At 26.0% G+C, this 7248-nt stretch overlaps 1 long non-coding RNA gene across 1 annotated transcript; it reads right to left on the reverse strand.

Moving 5' to 3' along the window:
• Positions 1 to 869: 869 nt before the first annotated feature.
• On the reverse strand, positions 870 to 2203 carry LOC136087288 (uncharacterized). The gene is made up of 2 exons (XR_010641691.1): positions 2119 to 2203; positions 870 to 2033 (listed from the first exon to the last, which is right to left on the reverse strand). It is a non-coding gene; the product is annotated as an uncharacterized LOC136087288 (long non-coding RNA).
• Between the last annotated feature and the right edge of the window lie 5045 nt (positions 2204 to 7248).

The raw sequence follows: 7248 nt of genomic DNA on the forward strand, positions 1-7248 counted from the left end.
TAGAAACAATTATCTTTTGATATAACAAATGGTTTTATTGCCCTAAAGGTTAGCAAACTCCAAACAAAAAAAATATTCCCTAACTCTAAATCAATCCAGCTCCATTGCATATCCAGCGCTTGGATGTTAATGTTAGGGAACCAATTTGTATTTATTTTATCTTCATCTTTCATTAACTCATTAAGTTAATAGTTTATAGTCAGGTAGGAAATACTATATTTTATAATTTAAAGAAATGTCAGCAAAAGGTTTTATGGAATTGATTACTTTTTCGACTATTAAAAGGCGATCTAATTTTAAATTTGCACAATTTCTGACTTTTAATATAAACACATAGTTTAGTAAGGTTAGATTTACAAGTAAAAATACCAATTTTTTGATTTAACCGAGCTTCTGAGACGCTTTTTTACTAAACGATACTATTTGTTGTATAATAATCACAAGCAAAAGCGCAACGTAGCATAACAAATAATCTAAATTTCAATCTAGCTGCCTTTTTCAAAGTTAGACTAATTTGAAAGCTTTTTCTTGCAAAAAAAAAAAAATTGTTTGCTCAGGAATACAATGTTTATCCCATTTAACGTGAAATGCTCTTCTCAAATTATGATAATATCCTTGACAAATATTTGGGCAATTCTCTTTAAAGAAGTCCATCTTGAAACCAATATATAGCAAAAAAAGCTACTATAACATAAACTTATTACACAGGGCCATTTTACACATGCACTTAAAAGTTTTTTTTTGTGATAAATAATGTAAACTAGAAAAAAATGTGAATAAAAATTAGAAGCTTAGAATGCATTCTCGGAAACTCCGCAATTCCTTTGTCATAGATCAAAAATTTATCATTACCTTAAATAACAACTTACTTTGTATTTTTTTTAGTTATTATATGTATTTTTGTTTACAACATTGATTTTACATATTCTTTTAAAATATTGTAAGAATTTAACTAATATCTCAATTTTAAAACCAAAAAAAAAAAAAAAAATTTATGCACGTAAATGATACTTATAATAAATAATATCACAACAAAAGTTAATGCAAACATTATTACAAATAATTTTATAACGCAAACATTATTACAAATAATTTCATAACGCAAACATTAATAATAATAATGTTATGTATTTGCCAGTTAGTAAAAAAATTTTACAATCGTAATTAATAAAAGAAAAATTTACATGACTGGGGCTAGAAGAATACAAAATTAGTCTTATCATTAAGCCCCGAAAAATGCATAATTATAAAATAATTATTACAAATAATTTCATAACGCATTACAAATAATTTCATAAACATTATTACAAATAATTTCATAACGCAAACATTATTACAAATAACATCATCACAAAAGTTACTGTAAGGGTTTATTTCATATGTTTCATTTACCTTTATTTGTATAAAAGTTAAAAAAAATTTAAAAAATAGTAATTTTCTCCCTGAATTTTGTAACATATACTTACATTTCAAATACAAATGTATATTTTTTTTTAAATAAAAAGTATATGAGTAAAAATTCTGAGAGAGTATTGATACTTTTAATTTGTTTTAACTTTTTATACTTTTTTAAACGGCCCTCAACGGGTCGAACGGGCTATCAATGGGTCGAAGCGCATTTTGAAATTAGGCAATAGTTTTGACTACTTTCAAAATGCGTTTTGACCCATTTAAAACCCTGAAGTTTTGGGGCTTAATGATAAGACTAAATTTGTCTTCTTCTAGCCCCGGTCATGTAATTATTTTTTTATAAGTTACGACTGTAAATTTTTTTTTTATCGACGAAAGTGTAAATAATAAAAGAAGTATTTTAAAACTTTTGAGTAAATTAAAAAAAAAGCGAATTTCATGTATTTTAACTACTTTTTGTTCACTTCGAGGATTTCTTTAAATTTTCAGTTCTGAGATATTACATTTCTTTACATTTTCAGTTCTGGGATATTACATTTCTTTACATTTTTAGTTCTAGGATACACCATCTTTGCGGGGCACCGCTCAATATTGAATACTTGTTGGTTACAATTCTTTGCTCTCTGTTTGATAAAAAGCTGGTCATAAACTGCTTTGATAAAACTTATAATATTCTAAAACTGTTTTATAAAAAGTAAAGAAAAATACCATCAACTCCAGCTAATTTATTTTTGACTAATTTTTGTCTACTTTTTTGTTTGTTTATTTTTTAAATTTTTCTGTGAAAAGTTACTAATGGGATTAAAAATATGTTGTTGTTTTTTCTCTTAATATTAACATTCATTGATTATTCAGTGAGTGCTTACCTTTGTCAATTGTTTTACCATTATTTATGAATTACCTTTAACAGTTGGTTTGTTAAACGATATGTACAACTGTTTAAAGAAATATACTATACTAAGTATGCTAAATTATGTCATACTAATGTTTATTGTTAAATTTACACCAGGTTTGGTTAATAAACAAGTACTTTTGTATGATTTTTTTTTTGTCTTTAAACTTGCAGTAGTTTTAGGTTTCAAAAATAATTTGTTTGTTTTTGATGGGTATTTTCAAGTACCTAATAAAATTAATTCTCGGCTTTTTTTGGTGTTAGGTGACTTTTAGACAAAAGCAAACTTGTGCATTATCATGCTTTTGTCAAATAAGAAAAAATTGCCCCGAAAACTATCAGAGTTCTGCAATTAAATAAGATCATAAAGTAAAAATATTTAAAAAGATATAGAATACTCCCGTAAAAAACATCTAATACACCAAAAAGAAAAAGCCACCGAAAGCTCTGAGTCCAAGGACCTTGAGTGTAAAACATTACTTTGTGGCCAAACGGCTTTAAATTAATTAATTTTTTCTTGTTATTGTGCTGCATGATCAATTTTTATTTATCATTAACTTCAACAAAATCTGTTATAACATACTGACTTGATTTTTTATTTTTTTATTTTCTAGCAATTGATTTTTGCCTTCTTGAATGCTGTATTTACATCAGAAAATACCATTCATTGTTAATTATTGTTAATATTTATTAATATTAGATTGTTAATTATTATTAATATTTTTTTATTACTTACAAGTTGCTTTAACAAAATACCTCGGTGAGAGTTAATGAAAGCAGCTTTTTTAAATATTGCCTTTAAATCATTTGTTTTAATTGAGTTGATTTTGATTGATTTTTTATTGTGATAAACTATGCAATTATTCTATTAAACAATTTTGTTATTTTAAGTTAATTTGATCAAATGGACACAGAATGTATTCGGAAATTTGAATTGGGAATGTCAACGTTTGGCATTAGAATGAAGTTTTTGCCGAAATAGTTATACTATCTCTATTGTCTGCAATTAGAGATCCGTAAAGTGCTTGGAGTTATCTTGTTGAGTTGATGTTGTTATAAATACGTTAATCTAAGTTTTTAATAGATAATTCGAGTAAGGTGATTAGTGAGTACTTGAAATGAAACTTTTTTCAAAATTATTTAGATATTTGCACCAGATGGATTCAATTTTAGGATTATCTGGTTTTTCAAAGTTAACTTTTATTGATCTAATACCTCTTTTAAATAATTTTTTAAAATGTAAATCACCAAGGCAACATTTTTAAAAATTGATTCTTCTTTTATTGTATTGAGTACAGATGAATACGAAAAAGGATCTGATTTATTCAGGATTCAATTATATGATTAAATTTTCAGTATGCATTACTTTAACTTTGTATAACATATTTTTATAAGTTTGATTTATGCAGAAGTTTATTTATTTTGTTTTGTACTTAAATTACTTAACGGATAAAAAAAATTTAAGACAACTTTAATTTCGATTCGTTAGATTTTAAAACGTTAATTTCAATTCGTTATTCAATTGATCTAAAGATCGTTAGATTGAGTTGATATAGATCTAGAAATTAAGTTGATCTAGATTTAGAGATTCAGTTGATCTAAAGATCAGCTGAAAAGATTGTACCATAGATTAATTCATTTTTTTAGATTAGAGATCAAAAATAAATTCAAAATGAGTAAAAAATTCATAATTTTTATTTATTTTTAATTTATTTTGAATTTATTAAGTATTTTTACAATTAAAATTAGCAGAAAATATCAAATTAAATAATGAATGTTTTTACCTATTAAAATTATTTTAAAAAAGTATTTTAAAGTATAAAATACTGACTTTATTATTTCAATAAAATACTGACTGAATTTAATATTTCAATAAAATACTGACTGAGGTTGCTTTGATTGGGTAAAACTTACATATGATGAAATGGTTGCTTTGATTGGGTAAAACTACAACTGTATGATTTTTGTCCATAGTTATGGAAAAATTTTGCCCTTTGGATAAGCAAATCATATTTTTTTTTAACAAAGTAAAAGTTAGTATGTAATGTATTCTGGAACGGATTCTCGATATTTGTAATTTGTGTTTTTTATTTTATCAAGATAGTTTACCTTTCGCCACATACAGATATAAGTTTGAAAAAATATTCTTACTATATTTACAGAATTATTTAAAAACTTTGGCATATAAGTTTGCCAAATGGTCACACACCATTGAGGGAAAAATGAAGTACATTAGAAGAGAGAAGAATTAGTTTTTAAGCAAAGTTTATTTTGACAGTTGTCAATAAAAAACACAAAGAATAGAAGAATATTCAAAACTATACTAATAGGATGACAAAAATAAGACAGACAATGCACCCAAACAATACTTACAATGCACCCAAACAATACTTAAAATGCACCCAAACAATACTTAAAATGCACCCAAACAATACTTAAAATGCACCCAAACAATACTTAAAATAATAAAAAATAAAAGATAAAATTTTTAAATAAAAACTTAAGATGAACAAAGGTAAACAACAAGTATATCACCAAACAAACAAACAAAACATAAATAAGTAAAAAGTATGCATACAACAATGTAAGGCCTAAGAATGGAAAAACAAAACAAAAATTAAAGCTTATGTGTAAACATAATTTGTGTAGTGATTAAGTAATAAACATCTCCTCAGAATTGCGTCTATTACTACTGGCGTTTCGATGAGTTGTCGATTGCGTCTATTATTACTGGCGTTTCGATGAGTTGTCGATTGCGTCTATTATTACTGGCGTTTCGATGAGTTGTCGATTGCGTCTATTATTACTGGCGTTTCGATGAGTTGTCGATTGCGTCTATTATTACTGGCGTTTCGATGAGTTGTCGATTGCGTCTATTATTACTGGCGTTTCGATGAAGGTCAGCACTAATAATTAGTTTATCCCGTCTGACAAATGTCATTGCTACTTATGTTTTACCCCGCGACTTACGCGGGGTAATAATATTGACAATTTAATTAGTAATAATTAAAGCGACTCTGAGAAGATATTAATTACTTAATCACTAAACAAATTATGTTTACACAGCATTAATATTTTATTTCCATTCTTAGGCCTTACATTGTCGTATGCATACTTTTTATTTTGTAGTCAATATTTTGTTCTGTTTCTTCTTACTGTTTGGGTGCATTGCCTGTCTTATTTTTGTCATTTTATTAGTATATTTTTAAAGTTTCTTCTATTAATCTTTATTTATATTTTTAACTTTGTCTTTTGACTTCCTAGAGAACATGCGTCGTCTGGGGGACGTCCATGATCTCTCGACGACGCGTGGCCACTGGGTTTAACCTTAGTAATTTGACAAAATAGTCTTATCAACTTTTTAACTAAGTAAAAATTAGTATGTAATGTGTTCTAGAATGGATTCTTGATATTTGTTTTTTGTGCACTTTATTATATCAAGGTAGTTTACCTTTCGCCACATACCGACATAAATTTGAAACCTTTAGCCACATACCGAATTAAAATTGAAAAAATAGTTTTACTATATTTACAGAATTACAGCAGAAACGTTTTTCCTTTTCTCAATAATCATGCACATTCTTCATGTTTAGATAACTTAAATCTTCTTTTTTTTTAATCTGTTTTCAGATTTAGATCATTTTTGCTAAAGCGAATAATCGAATGAATACTTAAAAAGATCAATTGTTGACTATAGTGAAAATATGTGGTCAGTATTTTGTTGACTATAGTGAAAACTTGTGGTCAGTATTTTGTTAAACTGTTTTTACAAAGTGATGTATACATAAAATACTATAAAGTCACGATAAAGTAATATTTAATTAATTTTTATATTTGTTACTTCACAAACGTTAAATAAGATACTCGGCGTGTCTAATTTATCCCTATAAAATAGCTTATTATTATAACTATTTCTTTAAAGTTTCATTAAAAAACAAATAAAAAAGAAACAATATATATTTTTTTTATATATTTCATATATTTTGCTGTTCATACAATAATATAAAAAAATTATTTCATAAAAAAAAAGAAAATATATATATTTATATAAACAGGCCGGGGCTCAAAGAAGATATGGATGACCAGAGTCACCACAATCTTTTCATAGAGCCCCTATGTGAGCTTTAACAAGTGAAAATAAAATAAAATTGTAATTATAAAAAAAAATAAAAATAAAAAAACTCCGTTTAAATTTTCAAAAAAATAACAAAACTCCGTAAAAAAAAAAAAGACAATAAGAGGAATAAATTCCTTTGAATATATCAAAAAGTTACGTTAAAAAACGATTGTGTGTATTAAAAAAACGATAGTGTATATATTAAGTTTCGAAGCTGTCAATTGATTTCAAAATTTCTTTTTTTTTATAAAACTTAAATGAATTAACTGTTTTCACCATATTGATGTGGTTATTTTTAAAACTGTTCCATATCTTAGGCCTTCGATATGTTATACTATATTCTTTGTATTTAGTTAGTTTACGAGGTAGTGTGTATGTGAGCCTCTCGTTTGATCTCAGAGAGTAGTTATTGTTTTGATTTATCTTAAATTTTGTTTCGAAGTTTTTCGGTGTGAGATTTTATAAATGATAATACATAAAGATCATGTGTTGAAATGTATTTATCTCGTGTACATTCATCATCTTGCATGCACGCTCAAATCAATTTTTTTCCGTAAATAATTCTGCAAGCATGTTTTTGTACACTAAATATCCTTTTAAGTTTAGAGGGTTGTGTGCTTGCCCACACAACGTTACCATAATTAATATAACTATGAATTAGGCTGAAGTATATTATTTAAGACTTTAAGTATTAATTAAAGGACTGACTCTATACATTATATCAATAGTATTTTTAATTTTTGATTCGATGTATTTTATGTGCAAAAGCCAAGATAAGTTTTTATCTACATAGACTTCTAGGTACTTTAAACAATCTTGTTTTTTAATT

This window comes from Hydra vulgaris, chromosome 11 (assembly GCF_038396675.1).
Source record: "Hydra vulgaris chromosome 11, alternate assembly HydraT2T_AEP".
NCBI classification, from domain to species: domain Eukaryota; kingdom Metazoa; phylum Cnidaria; class Hydrozoa; order Anthoathecata; family Hydridae; genus Hydra; species Hydra vulgaris.